Source organism: Microtus oregoni, unplaced genomic scaffold, assembly GCF_018167655.1.
Source record: "Microtus oregoni isolate MIOR12 unplaced genomic scaffold, Mior012 000148F_ref0000004, whole genome shotgun sequence".
Lineage (NCBI taxonomy): Eukaryota > Metazoa > Chordata > Mammalia > Rodentia > Cricetidae > Microtus > Microtus oregoni.
Window position 1 is genome coordinate 446,331 of NW_024544798.1, and position 17,283 is coordinate 463,613.

Sequence of the window (17,283 nt, forward strand, 5' to 3'; positions counted from 1 at the left end):
CCCTGGCATTCTGAATATGGCTCAGGTTTGGCTCTTATCCCACCCTATACTGGTGAGACTATGACAAGTTATTTGTGGCTATGTACCAAGTCACTTCAAAACTAGAGGTTTAAAACAACACCTGCTTACTGCCACATAGTATCACACAGTGTCACATAGTATCACATAGTGTCACATAGTATCACATGGTATCACATAGTATCACACAGTGTCACATAGTATCACATAGTATCACACAGTGTCACATAGTATCACACAGTGTCACATAGTATCACACAGTGTCACACAGTATCACATAGTATCACACAGTGTCACATAGTATCACATAGTATCACACAGTGTCACATAGTAACACACAGTGTCACATAGTATCACACAGTGTCACATAGTATCACATAGTGTCACACAGTGTCACATAGTTTCACACAGTGTCACATAGTATCACACAGTGTCACACAGTATCACATAGTATCACACAGTGTCACATAGTATCACATAGTATCACACAGTGTCACATAGTATCACAGTGTCACATAGTATCACACAGCGTCGCATAGTATCACACAGTGTCACATAGTATCACATAGTATCACACAGCGTCGCATAGTATCACACAGTGTCACATAGTATCACATAGTATCACACAGCGTCACATAGTATCACACAGTGTCACATAGTATCACACAGCGTCACATAGTATCACACAGTGTCACATAGTATCACATAGTGTCACATAGTATCACACAGTGTCACATAGTATCACACACTGTCACATAGCATCACACAGTGTCACATAGTATCATACACTGTCACATAGTATCACACACAGTCACATAGCATCACATAGTATCACATAGTGTCACATAGTATCACACAGTGTCACATAGTATCACACAGTGTCACATAGTATCACATAGTATCACACAGTGTCACATAGTATCACACAGTGTCACATAGTATCACACAGTGTCACATAGTATCACACACTGTCACATAGCATCACACAGTGTCACATAGTATCACACACTGTCACATAGTATCACATAGTATCACACAGTGTCACATAGTATCACACAGTATCACACAGTATCACATAGTGTCACATAGTATCACACAGTGTCACATAGTATCACATAGTGTCACATAGTATCACACAGTGTCACATAGTATCACATAGTATCACACAGTATCACACAGTATCACATAGTGTCACATAGTATCACACAGTGTCACACAGTATCACATAGTGTCACACAGTGTCACATAGTATCACACAGTGTCACATAGTATCAAACAGTGTCACATAGTATCACACAGTGTCACATAGTATCACACACTGTCACATAGCATCACACAGTGTCACATAGTATCACACACTGTCACATAGTATCACATAGTATCACATAGTATCACACAGTGTCACATAGTATCACACAGTATCACACAGTATCACATAGTGTCACATAGTATCACACAGTGTCACATAGTATCACATAGTGTCACATAGTATCACACACTGTCACATAGTATCACATAGTATCACACAGTATCACACAGTATCACATAGTGTCACATAGTATCACACAGTGTCACATAGTATCACATAGTGTCACACAGTGTCACATAGTATCACACAGTGTCACATAGTATCAAACAGTGTCACATAGTATCACACAGTGTCACATAGTATCACATAGTGTCACACAGTGTCACATAGTATCACACAGTGTCACATAGTATCACATAGTATCACACAGTGTCACACAGTATCACATAGTATCACATAGTATCACACAGTGTCACATAGTATCACATACTGTCACATAGCATCACATAGTATCACATAGTGTCACATAGTATCACACAGTGTCACATAGTATCACACAGTGTCACATAGTATCACATAGTATCACACAGTGTCACATAGTATCACACACTGTCACATAGTATCACATAGTGTCACATAGTATCACATAGTGTCACATAGTATCACATAGTATCACACAGTGTCACATAGTATCACACAGTGTCACATAGTATCACACAGTGTCACATAGTATCACATAGTGTCACATAGTATCACATAGTATCACACAGTGTCACATAGCATCACATAGTATCACATAGTATCACATAGTATCACACAGTGTCACATAGTATCACACAGTGTCACATAGTATCACACAGTATCACACAGTATCACATAGTGTCACATAGTATCACACACTGTCACATAGTATCACATAGTGTCACATAGTATCACACAGTGTCACATAGTATCACATAGTGTCACATAGTATCACACAGTATCACATAGTGTCACATAGTATCACACAGTGTCACATAGTATCACATACTGTCACATAGTATCACATAGTATCACATACTGTCACATAGCATCACATAGTATCACATAGTGTCACATAGTATCACACAGTGTCACACAGTATCACATAGTATCACATAGTATCACATAGTATCACACAGTGTCACATAGTATCACATACTGTCACATAGCATCACATAGTATCACATAGTGTCACATAGTATCACACAGTGTCACATAGTATCACACAGTGTCACATAGTATCACACAGTATCACACAGTGTCACATAGTATCACACACTGTCACATAGTATCACACAGTGTCACATAGTATCACATAGTGTCACATAGTATCACATAGTATCACACAGTGTCACATAGTATCACATAGTATCACATAGTATCACATAGTATCACACAGTGTCACACAGTATCACATAGTATCACATAGTATCACATAGTATCACACAGTGTCACATAGTATCACATACTGTCACATAGCATCACATAGTATCACATAGTGTCACATAGTATCACACAGTGTCACATAGTATCACACAGTATCACACAGTATCACATAGTGTCACATAGTATCACACAGTGTCACATAGTATCACACAGTGTCACATAGTATCACACAGTGTCACATAGTATCACATAGTGTCACACAGTATCACACAGTATCACATAGTGTCACATAGTATCACACAGTGTCACATAGTATCACACAGTGTCACATAGTATCACATAGTATCACATACTGTCACATAGCATCACATAGTATCACATAGTGTCACATAGTATCACACAGTGTCACACAGTATCACATCGTATCACATAGTATCACACAGTGTCACATAGTATCACATACTGTCACATAGCATCACATAGTATCACATAGTGTCACATAGTATCACACAGTGTCACATAGTATCACACAGTGTCACATAGTATCACATAGTATCACACAGTGTCACATAGTATCACACACTGTCACATAGTATCACATAGTATCACATAGTGTCACATAGTATCACATAGTATCACACAGTGTCACATAGTATCACACAGTGTCACATAGTATCACATAGTGTCACATAGTATCACACAGTGTCACATAGTATCACACAGTGTCACATAGTATCACACAGTGTCACATAGTATCACATAGTGTCACATAGTGTCACATAGTATCACACAGTGTCACATAGTATCACACAGTGTCAAATAGTGTCACACAGTGTCAGATAGTGTCACATAGTATATGTCTCAGAAATCTGCCAGGGCTCAGCTGTATTCTGTGTTTGGGCTTCTCACAAGGCTACATCAGGCTATCAACAAATGTGGTGTGGTCCCATCTGAAAACCCCTTGGAAGCAGGACCTGCTCCCTAGCTTATGTAGATCTGGTTCCTCATGGATTGCTGGACAGAGGACATGTAGTCTTCCCTGGCTGTTGGCTGGAGGCTCATCTCACTTCCTGTCATGGGCTTTTCTAATATGGCAAGTGGCTTCATCACGGTATGCCCGTTGAGATGCAATAGTGAGCATTGGCTAGTGGAAGCCACCGTCACCTATGCTCAGCACAGAAAAGGCATCCTGCCACAGAGTCTGTCTCAGACTCCCAGGGAGAGGACTGCAGGAGTGTGGAACAAGCACAGGATGGGATCACACGGAGTCTTAGGAGTCTGCCCACTGGAGTTAGGGGTGGGACTCCATCTCAGAGTCTAGTGGGAGCATGTTTTCCTTCTGGTGTGTTCTGGGCTGCTAGAAGAGAATATGCACAAACACGTGACTTAGTACACCTACTTAGTCTTCCACTGTGAACCTTATTTTGAATACAATGAACTTCAAATTATGGAATTTTTCATAAGTTTGAAATATATAGGGAACTTCAAGTGACAAATTTCTGAGCTGGTGAGATGGCTTAGTTAGTAAAGTCACATGCCAACAAGCCCAATGGCCTGAGTTGGGTCCCTGGGCCTCACATGGTGGAAAAAAAAACCTCATGCAAACTGTCCTCTCACTTCCACAAACCTCCATGGCAGGTGTCCCCTGTTGCCCCCATAAGTCAATAAAAAATTAAAAAATTTAAATTCCTTTAAAATTTTAAGCTCTAACAAGTAGTTTGCTACCTAGTTAGTAAGTAAGTAAGTAAGTAAGTAAGTAAGTTATCTTTGAGATGAGATCTTACTATGTATCCCTTACTGGCCTGAACTCACCATGTAGATCAGGCTGGCCTCAAATTCACAGGAATCCACCTGTCTCTGTCTCTCAAGCACTGAGATTCAAGGTGTGTTCCAGAGCTGGTGTTACTTGGGTATTATGAACTGGACTGGGGTCCTTTGGAAGAGCAGAAAGTGCTCCGAATTGCTAAGCAGGCTCACCAGTCCCTAGAATTTAAAATTAAAATGTCCAATCTGTTGTTCAATAATAATTCTTTTAGCCGTTTCTATAAGCTAGCTCTCAACTTAGGTATCACCCATGCACTATCTCATTATGAACCCCACATCTGGTCTAGGGGGAAGGCATGTTAATCACCTGATAAGATACCAAAGGAATAGATAGAGAGGGTAAACAGCTTTTCAGTGTCTTGCCATCCAACATGCTACGAAACTCCCGCATGTTCCCAGGAGTTGCTTGACTTGCTTGGTTGCATCTTCCATCCCAAAGGCTCTGTATCTGGACAGTGTGTTGGGGTTAGAGTAGAATCCACTTCCTTATCTCTCTTCAGATCTGCTGACTCCCTCTGAAGTTGGCCCCAAAGACAAACTTTTGGCCTTGTTTTCTATTCTTGGACAGACTGCAGCCCAGCGACCCCCTCCCCCATTGGTTCTATCTCAGTTGGATTCAACAGGTCAGGTGGAATGGGAGACATGCATAAGACGTCCACAATGGCCACAGCCACGATTGGGAGTTGAGGTCAGGATAGGTGGAGTGGGTACCAGGATCTCAGAGCAAAGATGGGAGATGCAGAAGGATGTGGGCATGTTTGACATTCCAGTATTTTACTTCACTGCTAGAACTAAGTATCTATCTCTGGTGAGATAGTCCCTCCACCCCCAGTTTACCTGAGATGCCGAGTGTACTGTCTGCCTCGCCCACAACTGAGCATTTTAGTGTGTGCCTGAAAGAAGGCGAGTGTTTCCCTAATTGATTTCAGAACAAGATAGGTAAAGCAGAGTCACCCTGGTGTGTGTGGTACCCAGTGAGAAGCAGACAGCGGCTCCCCTGGAGTGCTTGTACATGTTTCTCAGTAATCACGGGGACTCCCCAGTGGCCAGGATTCACTAGTACAGTCAGCTACTGGAGTTTCAGTTTGGCTCAAAGAATACAGCATCTGCCAAGGAAGCTAACACCATCTTCCTTTAAAATGGTGGGGTGAGTTTGTGAGTTTTCCCTGCCAGGGGGTCCTCTCTGGTCAACTGAGTTGCTTTATGGTCTGGAAAAGGCATTCCCAGTGTCTTTCAGGGACAATTTGAGACTCTGGGTGAATGTCTGTGGTCAGAAGCAGAGTATGTATTGGAGTCTTGTACCTGTCGGACCTTACAGCAACCCTTGACTTGGCTGCGCGTCCTTCCCTCTGGAAACCTGCTGTCTCCTGGGCTCTAGTTCACCCCATGTCCATTTTCTGATGGTCTTACCTGCAGCCTCCTTTCTGTAAGCTCTGAGGCTCCCTCGCATTTTTCTGGAACTTACAAAGGCTGTCCTAGAACCCAACCCTGATCTTTCTTTTCCTCTCTGGGATGACGTAAAGTTCTCATCCAGTCCCCAGTGTTACTCAGTCACATGCCAAAGACTCATTCATATGATGTCTCCAGTCCTGACAGCTTCATGGACTAGAAACTCGGGTTACAAGTATGATATGTTTTGGTATGAAAATAGCTTATTTTCTATATTTGAAAAGAGTCAGATCACTCCCCAACCACTAAGGTATAACAACAAGATGGGAAAGAATTCTTTAATTCCATCACTGTATGTAAGATTCCATATATAAGCTGGGTGGGTAGTGGTTGTACCTTTAATCCCAGCACTTGGGAGGCAGAGGCAGGCGAATCTCTGTGAGTTCAAGGCCAGCCTGGTCTACAAGAGCTAGTTCCAGGACAGGCTCCAAAGCTGTAGAGAAACCTGTCTCTAAAACAAAAACAAAAACAAAAACAAAACAAATCCCAAAAAGCAAGCAAACAAACAAAAAAGATGCCATATATAGATGGAAGACTGTACTCCTGACTGGTATCTGAGCCTAGATGCCCCAGGCCAGAAATATGGAGTAGGAAGAATTCATTTTGGAACCCTACCTCTTCTAGTGCCAAGGGACTGTGAGGGGAAGAGCACAATGGGGCTGAGAGAGACACTGAGTGACTGTCTTCTCTCTCTCTGAGCCTCCGGCCAGTCAGGGGAGATGTGCTATAGATCTTGAAAAGATGAGGAGAGAGCTTTTAACTTGTTTTGCTTTGAGGGTCCCAAGAGGCAAATATCTTCCCCTCTAGTCATTATGCCACCCACCTGGGTATTGGGGAAGAGGTGGTAACAGCATACCTGAGTACATTCAATGGTACAGTCAGACAGCAGCATGGGGAAGGAAGGAAGGGCAGACTGAACACTGGAGAGGTTGTGCCTTCCCTGACTGAAGCATCCCAGACTGAACTAACTCTACGCCCCTGCCCCCACCTTTTCCTAGTGGGCCAGGAATCATGGGACAATTCCAAAATACAGTTACAACTTTGTACTTCTCAGATAATGTTTATCTATAAATTTTTTCAACTGACATAGGTACTACTTTGGCTTCTAACATGTTGCATTTTTTAAAATGTGTAGCCTAAAAAATCTTACCATTTTCCTGAAAGGAAAATCCCAGTTCCCCTACCTCGTTCATGGTCACCACCACTCCCTGCAGCCTTAACACTCACTTGGCTTCCTTTCTTCCCCTCAGCAAGCACCTCTCATCCACCAGCAACCTCTACCCCGACCCAGGCAGGATCTTCTGCTTCTCTGCTCTCCACAGCAACTGGTCTCCATGTAAACATCACTCAGTGCACTCCCTGGCTTTCAGTCTGGAGGCCGCTTCCGTGTGCTGTGCTGTGAGCTATGAAAGACAATCTCTGGAGCTGGGGTGACTCCGCTGGCAGAGTGCTTGCCTAGGATGCACGAAGTTCTGGGTTCAAACTCTACTACCTCATAAAGCTGGGGATGGTGGTACATGCCTCTGATCCTAGCACTCGGGAGGTGGGAGCTGGAGGATCAAGGCCATGTGAATTCAAAGCCAGATTGGGCCAAGTGAGACCCTCAGAAAACAACAAAACCCCTTCTTTCTACAGATGGTTATCGCCATGATGGACATAGGGCTTGCAGAGTGGGTAAGTCCTATATCTTGGCCCCTTCTTACCTGCTATTCCTGACTGCCTTGTGTGGGACTTTAACCTACGACAGCACATCCAGAAGCCCTCCCCTGACAGGGATACCTGTGTAAACTAGGTTTCCTTATTCTGGTGAAGATCCTTGTTCAGAGGCCAGAACTGCAGTTTCCCACCATGGCTTATGGTGTCATACCTGATGTGGCCCCTGCTTCCTCCTCCAGCCTCTTCAGTTCCCTCACCACAACTGGTCCCCTTTCCCACAACATGATGCCCGGCCCCTCTTTTTGCTCTTGCTGTTCTGTTCGGTGGGACTGGAATAAACAGCCTGGCTCCTTCCAGTCACTCAGAACTGGCTGAGATGCCATGGCCTCAGGATGGACTGACCTAAATGGCACTGTTAATCTAACCCTCCTCTGGTACCCTCTATCATATTACCTGTTTTGTTTCCATAGTAACGTTTATCAGCCTCTAAAATCATTTCCTCATCCACTCATCTGTTTGTATTTCATTTCTTCCTCTTTTTCTTCCACAAACTCTCCAAAGTCAGGAAACAGCCTGGCCCACTCTTATTTTCAGAGTCTCGAACAGTGAACGTCACACATTGTTGGAGGGATGCTCGGTTAAAGGATCCATGGCTCAACTTGCGTATGCTGCTATTGTGCACATCTCCCAGCAAGCCCACAGGCGGCTAGCCGGCAAAGCCAAGTCTTTACAATTTCTCAGAGATGCTATGACGTGCAGCGAGAGACACATAAACAGAAGGATAAATGCCAGGAAATGAAAAGCAATTTGCTGGGCAGTGAACTCTGCACTCCTCATGTCCCCAGAGTTACACAACAGAGCAGATTGATGGTAACACCAAACACCATTGGAGTTACACAGCACAGCAGACTGATGGTAACACCAAACACCATTGGAGTTACACAGCACAGCAGACTGATGGTAACACCAAACACCATTGTAGTTACACAACACAGCAGACTGATGGTAACACCAAACACCATTGGAGTTACACAGCACAGCAGACTGATGGTAACACCAAACACCATTGGAGTTACACAGCACAGCAGACTGATGGTAACACCAAACACCATTGGAGTTACACAGCACAGCAGACTGATGGTAACACCAAACACCATTGGAGTTACACAGCACAGCAGACTGATGGTAACACCAAACACCATTGGAGTTACACAGCACAGCAGACTGATGGTAACACCAAACACCATTGGAGTTACACAGCACAGCAGACTGATGGTAACACCAAACACCATTGGAGTTACACAGCACAGCAGACTGATGGTAACACCAAACACCATTGGAGTTACACAGCACAGCAGACTGATGGTAACACCAAACACCATTGGAGTTACACAGCACAGCAGACTGATGGTAACACCAAACACCATTGGAGTTACACAGCACAGCAGACTGATGGTAACACCAAACACCATTGGAATTACACAGCACAGCAGACTGATGGTAACACCAAACACCATTGGCGGTTGCTCGTCCAATGTCTTGGCTCAGTCTTCCAGCATCTCAGAAGCTAAAAAGTAGTTACATTATTATATGCTTGGAATATGAAACCATTAAAGAAAGTTTATTTATTTATTTGTATTTGCGTGCATGTTGTGTGCACATGTGGACACCATGGCACACGTGAAAGTCAGAAGACAACCCGTAGGGTTGATCTACCACGCAGGTCTCCAGAATCAATCTCAGATCATCAGCTTTGGTGGCAAATATGTTTACCTGTTGAGCCTTCTCACCAGCCTTATAAGAAAATAGCTAGATCAGGGTAGCCTCGAACTCATAGAGATCCGCCTATCTCTGCCTCCTGAGTGCTGGGATTAAAGGCCTGGCACCACCGACTGAAGTTATATTTCTTTTCAGTATGTCCCCTTGAAGATTTTTTTACAAAAAGAAAATCTCATTTTTATTTAATATTCACAAGCTTATTGAGTCTTATTAATTGAGCAGTACATGATATACCACGGAGAACATTGCTACAGTTCTGAGTGAGTATTTTCCCAGTCTGTGGTACTCTATAGAGATTTAGCACACATAGTTATTTGGATGAAAAACATTATTTTAATATACTTTATATAGTGTCAACAGTAGTGAAATGTTTTCCCCTTTCCTTGTTTATAATGTCTGCATACAAACCGATGGGTAATACGACTTTCGGCATGTGCTTATACCAGTCATTTGAGGTGCTGCTTGTCGGGTCTGGATTTAAAACTAGAAAATGGCAAGTTTTAAAGTGGTTGCCTGCTTTGACGAAGCACAGAAAAGAAACTCTTTTGGTTATCGACTTTGTTTCTGGCACCCCAGCTTTTTTTCTTTTCGTCTCAGCACCATTCATCTGCATCCTGTTTGTGGTCTGAAAACAATCTGATCACAGAGAATGATATAACTCATACCAAACACTCTTCCCACTTCAGCGTCGGATATTCAAATTTCTAAAAACAGTATTCATTATGTTACCAAACCCACAGGGTAGCCACTTTCACACGATTTCCCTCAACGCGAAACCTCCAAGGAGGAAGCTGCTGGCCGTGCTGGAGTCCCGTCATCCGTTGTTCATGGAACTAGGATGATGAGGATGTCTATCAGGAGTCACTATCTTCTGTTACCTCATTTGCTCCTAATCTTCACGCCCCTGTGGTCTGAGGTTTCTCTTGCAGTTTCTTCTGTTCAGTTTATGAAAAGCAGCAGTGTGGAGGACCAGCTGCATGACACCCTTTGAAATCTGTAACATACTAGCTAGCAAATTCTAAGGTCTATTAAATGAAGGAGTAACTGTATACTGGAAACTTGCCTGTGTTTTCTTTATTCACTCCTTCTCCCAATTTCCTCTCCCTCCTTCCTCCTTTCCAATATTATTGTGTAGTGATTTCCTTTGAGATAAAACAGACCCTTCCACCATGCAGGAAAGCTCCTTTATACATAGTAGGAGGTGAAATATTTCATCCCACTAAGCTAAACTCAGGAAGTAAACAACTCAATGGCTTCAGGAAGTCCCTGAAACTGACCAGATTCACTAGGTCCCTCCTTCCCTCCCCAAGCATATGTAAGCAGTAAGACCTGCTGAAAGACATTCTTAGACCAGCCAAGGCACCTGAAAGAGAGAACAGGCCACTGCCTAAAAGACTCTCAGACAACCTGAACTTTTTAAAAGAGGTTCAGATCAACCACCTAGAAGCAGTGTGCAGCCGAGTTGCAAGGCAGAAGCTCAGACCAACTTCAACCTCCTGAGTTGCCTATAGGTTGAGCAGGAGCTCCATGGATGCATCTTTCTGGAACTGTTTTTCAGGCTGGGTGGACTTCTCAGGGATGCGCCTGCCTTGAGTCAGCCAGGTTATTGTAAGTGACCCTGATAAATACACTCGTTTGCAAGTTAGACGTGGGCAGGATAACTACATTCTATCGTTTATGGGGGAACAGGTATTTATTTACTTCCCCTCAGACAGCCACACATGGTTTCTGTCTCCAAGGGGATGAGGTATTTGTCTGAGGTAAAATGGCTAGATTGTGACCAAGCCTAAGCTAAAACTCAACACTTGCTATACCAGGTTCACTATGATTCTCCATTGTCCCTATTATTTAACTTTGGCCATGTAGGTGTGCGGCTACTATAATATAAAGGTTAGTGTCTTAGTCAGGGTTCTATTGCTGTGAAGAGACACCATGGCCACAGCAACGCTTATAAAAACAAAGCATTTAAGTGGGGCTGGCTTACAGCTGCAGAGGTTTCCTCTATTACCCTCATGGCAGAGAGCATGGCAGATTACAGACAGACATGGCAGCTGAGAGTTGTACTTCTGGGTTAGAAGGCAGCAGGAAGAGAGAGACACTGCGATTGGCTTGGGCTTTTGAAAACCCAAAGCCCACCCCCAGTGACACACTTCCTCCAATAAAGCCACACCTATTCCACTGAGGCCACACTTCCTAATTCCTCTCAAGGAGTGCTACTCCATGGTGACAAAGCATTCAAATATGTGAGGCTTTGGGGGACATTTTTATTCCAACCACCACAGCAAGTGACAAGCTGACTCTAGTTTAAAAGCCCCCTTGCTCAGTATGGTTGGTTTTATGAGGCCCTTGCAGTGCCCTGACTGATAACCTGAGCCACTCTTTGCAGAAGGAAGATGCACAGAATGGAGCATTTGGAAGAGGTGCACTCCACTCTCATCCAAGCAAACATGCAACTTAAGCCCTGGAGTCGGTGCCCAGGAGCTCACAGAGCAGCAGGGAACTCTTGGGGACTTCCATTTTATGTAACAAGGTGAGATGCGCACCTTTTACTTTGAGACAGGCTCTCTCTTGCAGCTCACTACTGTGGTACTGGGCTAGCAGACCTGCGTGTTTTCAGTGATGTCTTGGCTCTCCCTCCCATCCTGTGTGGGCTCACTGGAATGACAGACACTTGTACTGCTGTGTTAGTCTTTACGTGGGTTCAGGAGATCTGAATTCAGGTTGTTAAAAGCTTTATCTACTGAGCCATCTCCTTAAGCCCCGCTTTTTACTTGGTATTCTGTTTTGAGCCAGGAACTTGCTAAACTGCGTAGGCTGCTCTTGGACTTGCTTTGTTGCCTAGGCAGGCATTAAATGTGTGGACTTCCTTGCCACAGGCTTCTAAAGAGCTGAGATGATGGTCTTGTATCACCAGGCTCGATTACAAAGAAATATAGGTATATATATATATTGTGTGTATTAAATTAAAGATCAGTGTAACAATATGCTTTGTTTAGTCTTTTATAGCCGTACTACCAAAAGCTTAGTGCATTTTCTCTTGCTTATTTATTTTCATTGTTATTCATAACTTTCTTCTCTATTTCTGTGTCTATATTAGGTTGAGTCAAGACGATGTGTTCTTTAGGAAAACTTTCAGGGTGAGGAAAGCTTAAAATCTAAAATTCAGAAAACCTGGATCACGACAGCAAGAGAGAGCCTGTCTCAAAGTAAAAGGTGAGCACTGACACACATTTCATGGCATGTATGCACCCCTCTACAAACACACACACACACATTATACACACAAATTAAGGACAAAAATAATTTTTTGAAGTGCTTGGAATGCAGTTTAGTAGTGAAGCGCTTGCCTGGTATGCTTGAGGTCCTAGGTTTAATCCCCAGTAGCATAAAAAAATTATAATACAATAATAAAGATCCTCTTGTAATATATCATCAGACATGCAATGTGCTACTAAGTTAAATAATTCAATATTAATATATTATTTGGTTTCACAATGAATCTTTCTGTTAATAAGAAATTAGCACCATATGCATTGATATTAATATTAGCATTAAAAGAACAATCAATATGCTAAAACTGACTAGCAACAAGGTTTTTCCTTACTTTCTTACAAGTTCTTTGAGAATTTCATATAATGCCTTTCATCATATTCATACTCCCAGTGGCAAAAATGTTTGTTCTTATATAGGTTCTGTGTTTAAAATGTAAGAGATAGGAGGACTGGGGGATGGTTCAGAAAATATTAAAAAAAAAAAAAAAGATGAGATGCGGCAACTTCTAAGGTCCTCCAGCTGTCTGTGAGCGTGACTGAGAACAGCCTGCCGGTCTTCCTTCCCACTTCACACCAGTGGAACAGTTCATTGCAATAGAGAAGTGTCACGCTCGGGGCATCATATTCGATTTCTTCTCCATGGCTTTGGTAGTCAAATTCCTGTACCCAGACACAGAAGCTGAACGTGAAATACCACTGTAGGCTTGTCAGTAGAAGAGGTGAACATTTGAGCAGTTACAGAGGCTTCTCTGTGTGACACTTCTGAGGGGAAGGAGGAGGAAGGTGGTTGGCATCTGAGGAGAGGATCACTGAGCTGAGGGGCATAGGGCATACCATTAGGTCACTAAACGCCAGAGCCAGGCTCTAAACACTTGGAAAGTTTGTCAGGACTTGGTCTCATGAAGAGAACTCTTTTGACACAGTGTGGTCAACACAGAACACACATGCCACACTTTGACCTCAGAGATGTACTTTTGGTTAACCACAAAAAGTGAGCCCCATTTCCTCCTCAAAGCCCTCCTTCAGTGATCTGTTCAACTGTGACAGGCCTGAGGAGACCGAACAGATGAGGTCAGCTGAGGTGACTGGCTGGCCCAAGGACGCCATGAGACTGTTGACAGTCTACAAGTCATTTCACTTTTTCTTATGCTAATAAGCCACACCATAATAGATTTTCAGAGGCTCAGATGATGCAGTGTAAATGTCAGACTGCCACTTGGGCGCCTCTTGCATTTTCTTTTATAATACAGACGTGTCAGGAGCAAGTGAGATCTTGAATCTATTAAGCCTCCGAATGCTGCTTGATATACGGTAGTGATGTATAACTACATGTAATTACAGTGCTCTTTTTGGTAACACACTTTAAGATCATCAAATGAAAGGCATTGGTACTTGATTTATAAAAAATACAGAATACATGATGATTATATGCTTTTTTAACCTTTCAAACATTCTCTCTGTGATTGGCTTTGAAAACTTGTTCTGCTTTGCCTAGGGAAGATATTGGGAAGAATGAAGGACTTCCATTCACCCACAGTTTCTATCTATCTATCTATCTATCTATCTATCTATCTATCTATCTTCTATCTATCGTCAGCCTGTCTTTATATCCATCTAGCTATCTTCTGCCTGCCTGCTCACTATTGGAATGACTTTGTAAGGTGGTGGGACACTCATGTTTTCATCGCTGTCTTTGTACACTCTACTCACTGGATGTCAAGCAATATGTAGGGTATCCATACTTAGGGTATCTGGCCTGCCTCAGTGATACAGTTGGGTAGTTCGAAGAAAAAAGAAGAGGCAGATGCTGTCTGACCAAAGTCCTTAGAGAGGAGAGGACCCATACCTGTGAATGATCTTTGCGGGTTGCCGGGAAGTGACCGCAGAAAGTCTGAGGTCCGAGTGTGTGAGGAGGGTCTGAGGCACAGCAAGGAGAACACTGTGGGTGGACTGGATGGAGAGGGAAAAGTGGTAGGATGAGAGGAGGTCAGAGAGATGGGCGAGGGGTGTGAGGGCAGATTTAGGTGACGTCATAGGTCTTGCTAAGGACTTGGGTTTTGCTCTGAGTAAGAGAAAGCCACCGGCTGATTAGAGCAGAGATTGTGCTAGTAATATTCTCGTTCCTGTACTGAGACTCTGTGGGTGAGAAGATGGAGGCAGACAGGCCATTCAGAAGGCCGTCAGAGAATGTGATGACTTAGGCCAGGCTGGTGGTGGGCAGAGTGACGAAACTCAGATTATGGTCATATTTGGGGATTTGCTGACAAGTGGGGATAAAGAAAAAATTTTTAAAGAGTCAGAAAATTTCAAAGTTTAGGCCCTAGCAACTGAAAATGGGAACTGCTATTTGCTGAGACAGGAAGATAGGAAGAGGCCAGCATTTGGAGAGGACCCGGAGTCTACTGTGGACCGAAGACAGAAAGAGGCCAGCATTTGGAGAGAACCCGGAGTCTACTATGGACAGAAGACAGAAAGAGGGCAGCATTTGGAGAGGACCTAGAGTCTACAGAAGAGATAAACTATTGCCAGTCTGGTTGAAATTAAGTTGAAAACCTGCAGTTCAGATCAAAGTGACCATCTAGAGTCCCCTTGAGCCAAACTACCACACAATGGCCAGGCTCCAAAGGCACCAGATAAGGCACTCCATCCATTTCCACTGCCTGTGACCTCTCTCTGGCCCTAGGAGCCTACTCCAGCTAACTTCCTACAAGCAACCCAGTCTGGTGGAGACCTGAGAGGACAGCCCCCTCTTCCCTACCTGCATCCTGCCTGCTAGCCTTCTCCAGATGGTCTATTCCATGGCTCACCTGTAGGTGCCAACTGGTGGGCTGAAAACACATAGCAGAAGTCACAGCCAACAGTCTCACTTTGGACATCCAGGTCTTATCAGAAATGCCGAGGCAGTATGTTTCCCTCCAAAATGGCAGTCTCACTGCCCAAAGGAAATGACCTAGATGAAATAGAAGACATGGTATTCAAAAGAACAATTACAAAACATCCTCTAAAAGTACAAATAATTTATTTTTTCCTTTTTTAAATTTATTCTTTTAAAAAGAAAACAAATTATCTTTTTTCATTATACATACCAATCCAAGTCCCCACTCCCTCTTCTCCTCCCATTCCCTCCATATACCCTCCCACTCGACACCATCCACTCATTAGAGAGGGTAAGGCACATTGCTCTGAAGAAGGTCCAAGGCCCTCCCTACTATATCTAGGCTGAGCAAGGTATCCATCCAAAGAGAATAGGTTCCCAAAAAGCCAGTACAAGCAGTAGGGATAAATCCTGGTGCCACTGCCAGTGGTCCCTCAGACTGCCCCAGCCATGCAACTGTCAACCACATTCTGAGGGACTAGTTTGGTCCTATGCTGGTTCCTTCCCTGTCAGGCTGGAGTTGGTGAGCTCCCATTAGCTCAGAGAGACTGTTTCAGTGGGTGAACCCATCATGGTCTTGACCGCTTTGTTCATATTCTCATTCCTCCCACTCTTCAACTGGACTTTGGGAGTTAAGTACAAATAATTTAAAGAAGATACAAACAAACAATTGAATGAGCCAATAGAGGACAAGAAAAGACAATTCAAGAAGGAAGTCAGTTCTAGGAAAGGGAATAGAATGCAACACAAATACAAACCCACACTGAAGTGACACTAGAGAGTTCCAGTCAGTCAAGTGGACAGCTCAGTGGGAATCCTCACCATAGGACAGACCATGTGAAAGACAGGCAGACAATGGAGAGGAATTAAATCATGCGTTTCCAACTAAAGAGACTCATAGAAGAGCACAGCAACATGCAGGATTCTGAGAAACAATAGAAAGACCAAATCTGTGGATTGATGGGCACAGAGGAGAAATAGTCTAAGTCAAAGGCATAGAAAATATGTTCAGTAAAAACCATAGGAGAAAATTTATAAAGTCTGTATCCATGCAGATGCAAGAGGTCTACAGAAGCCAAGCAGACAGGATCAGAAAAGAAACTCTGCACTATAATATTATAGTTAAAAACTAAAACACAATATAAAAAAGGTATTGAAAGCTGAGTAGAGGAGGGCCAAGTCACATAGAAAGGTAGGGTCATAAGAAAAACAGCCTGTTATACAGTGGAAACTTCTAAAGTCATGAGCTTGAAAAGATCTTGACTGCCAATCCAGAATATTCTACTCAGCACAGCTATCTTTTATGTGTAAAGAGGTGTGTAAAGACGAAATAAAAACAAACCAAAGGAATTCATGCTCACTAAGCCAGCCCTACAGAGGATACTGAGAGGAATATTTCAGAATAAAGAGAAGAATAAACACATCCAGGAGACCACAGGAAAAGAAAAGCAATATCAAGGCAGTTCATCAAAAGGTATCTAAGAAAACACAATAATCAAAATGACAAGAATTAATACATATCTAAATTAACTCTGAATATTAATGCTCTCAACATCTCCACTAAAAAGGCATGGAAATAGAACAATAATAGATTGGATTAGAAAACAGGACCCATCTTTTGTTGCTTTCAAGAAACAGACCTTATCATCAAGGATAGATGCCACCTTGGAAGAAAAGAATGGGGAAATGTATTC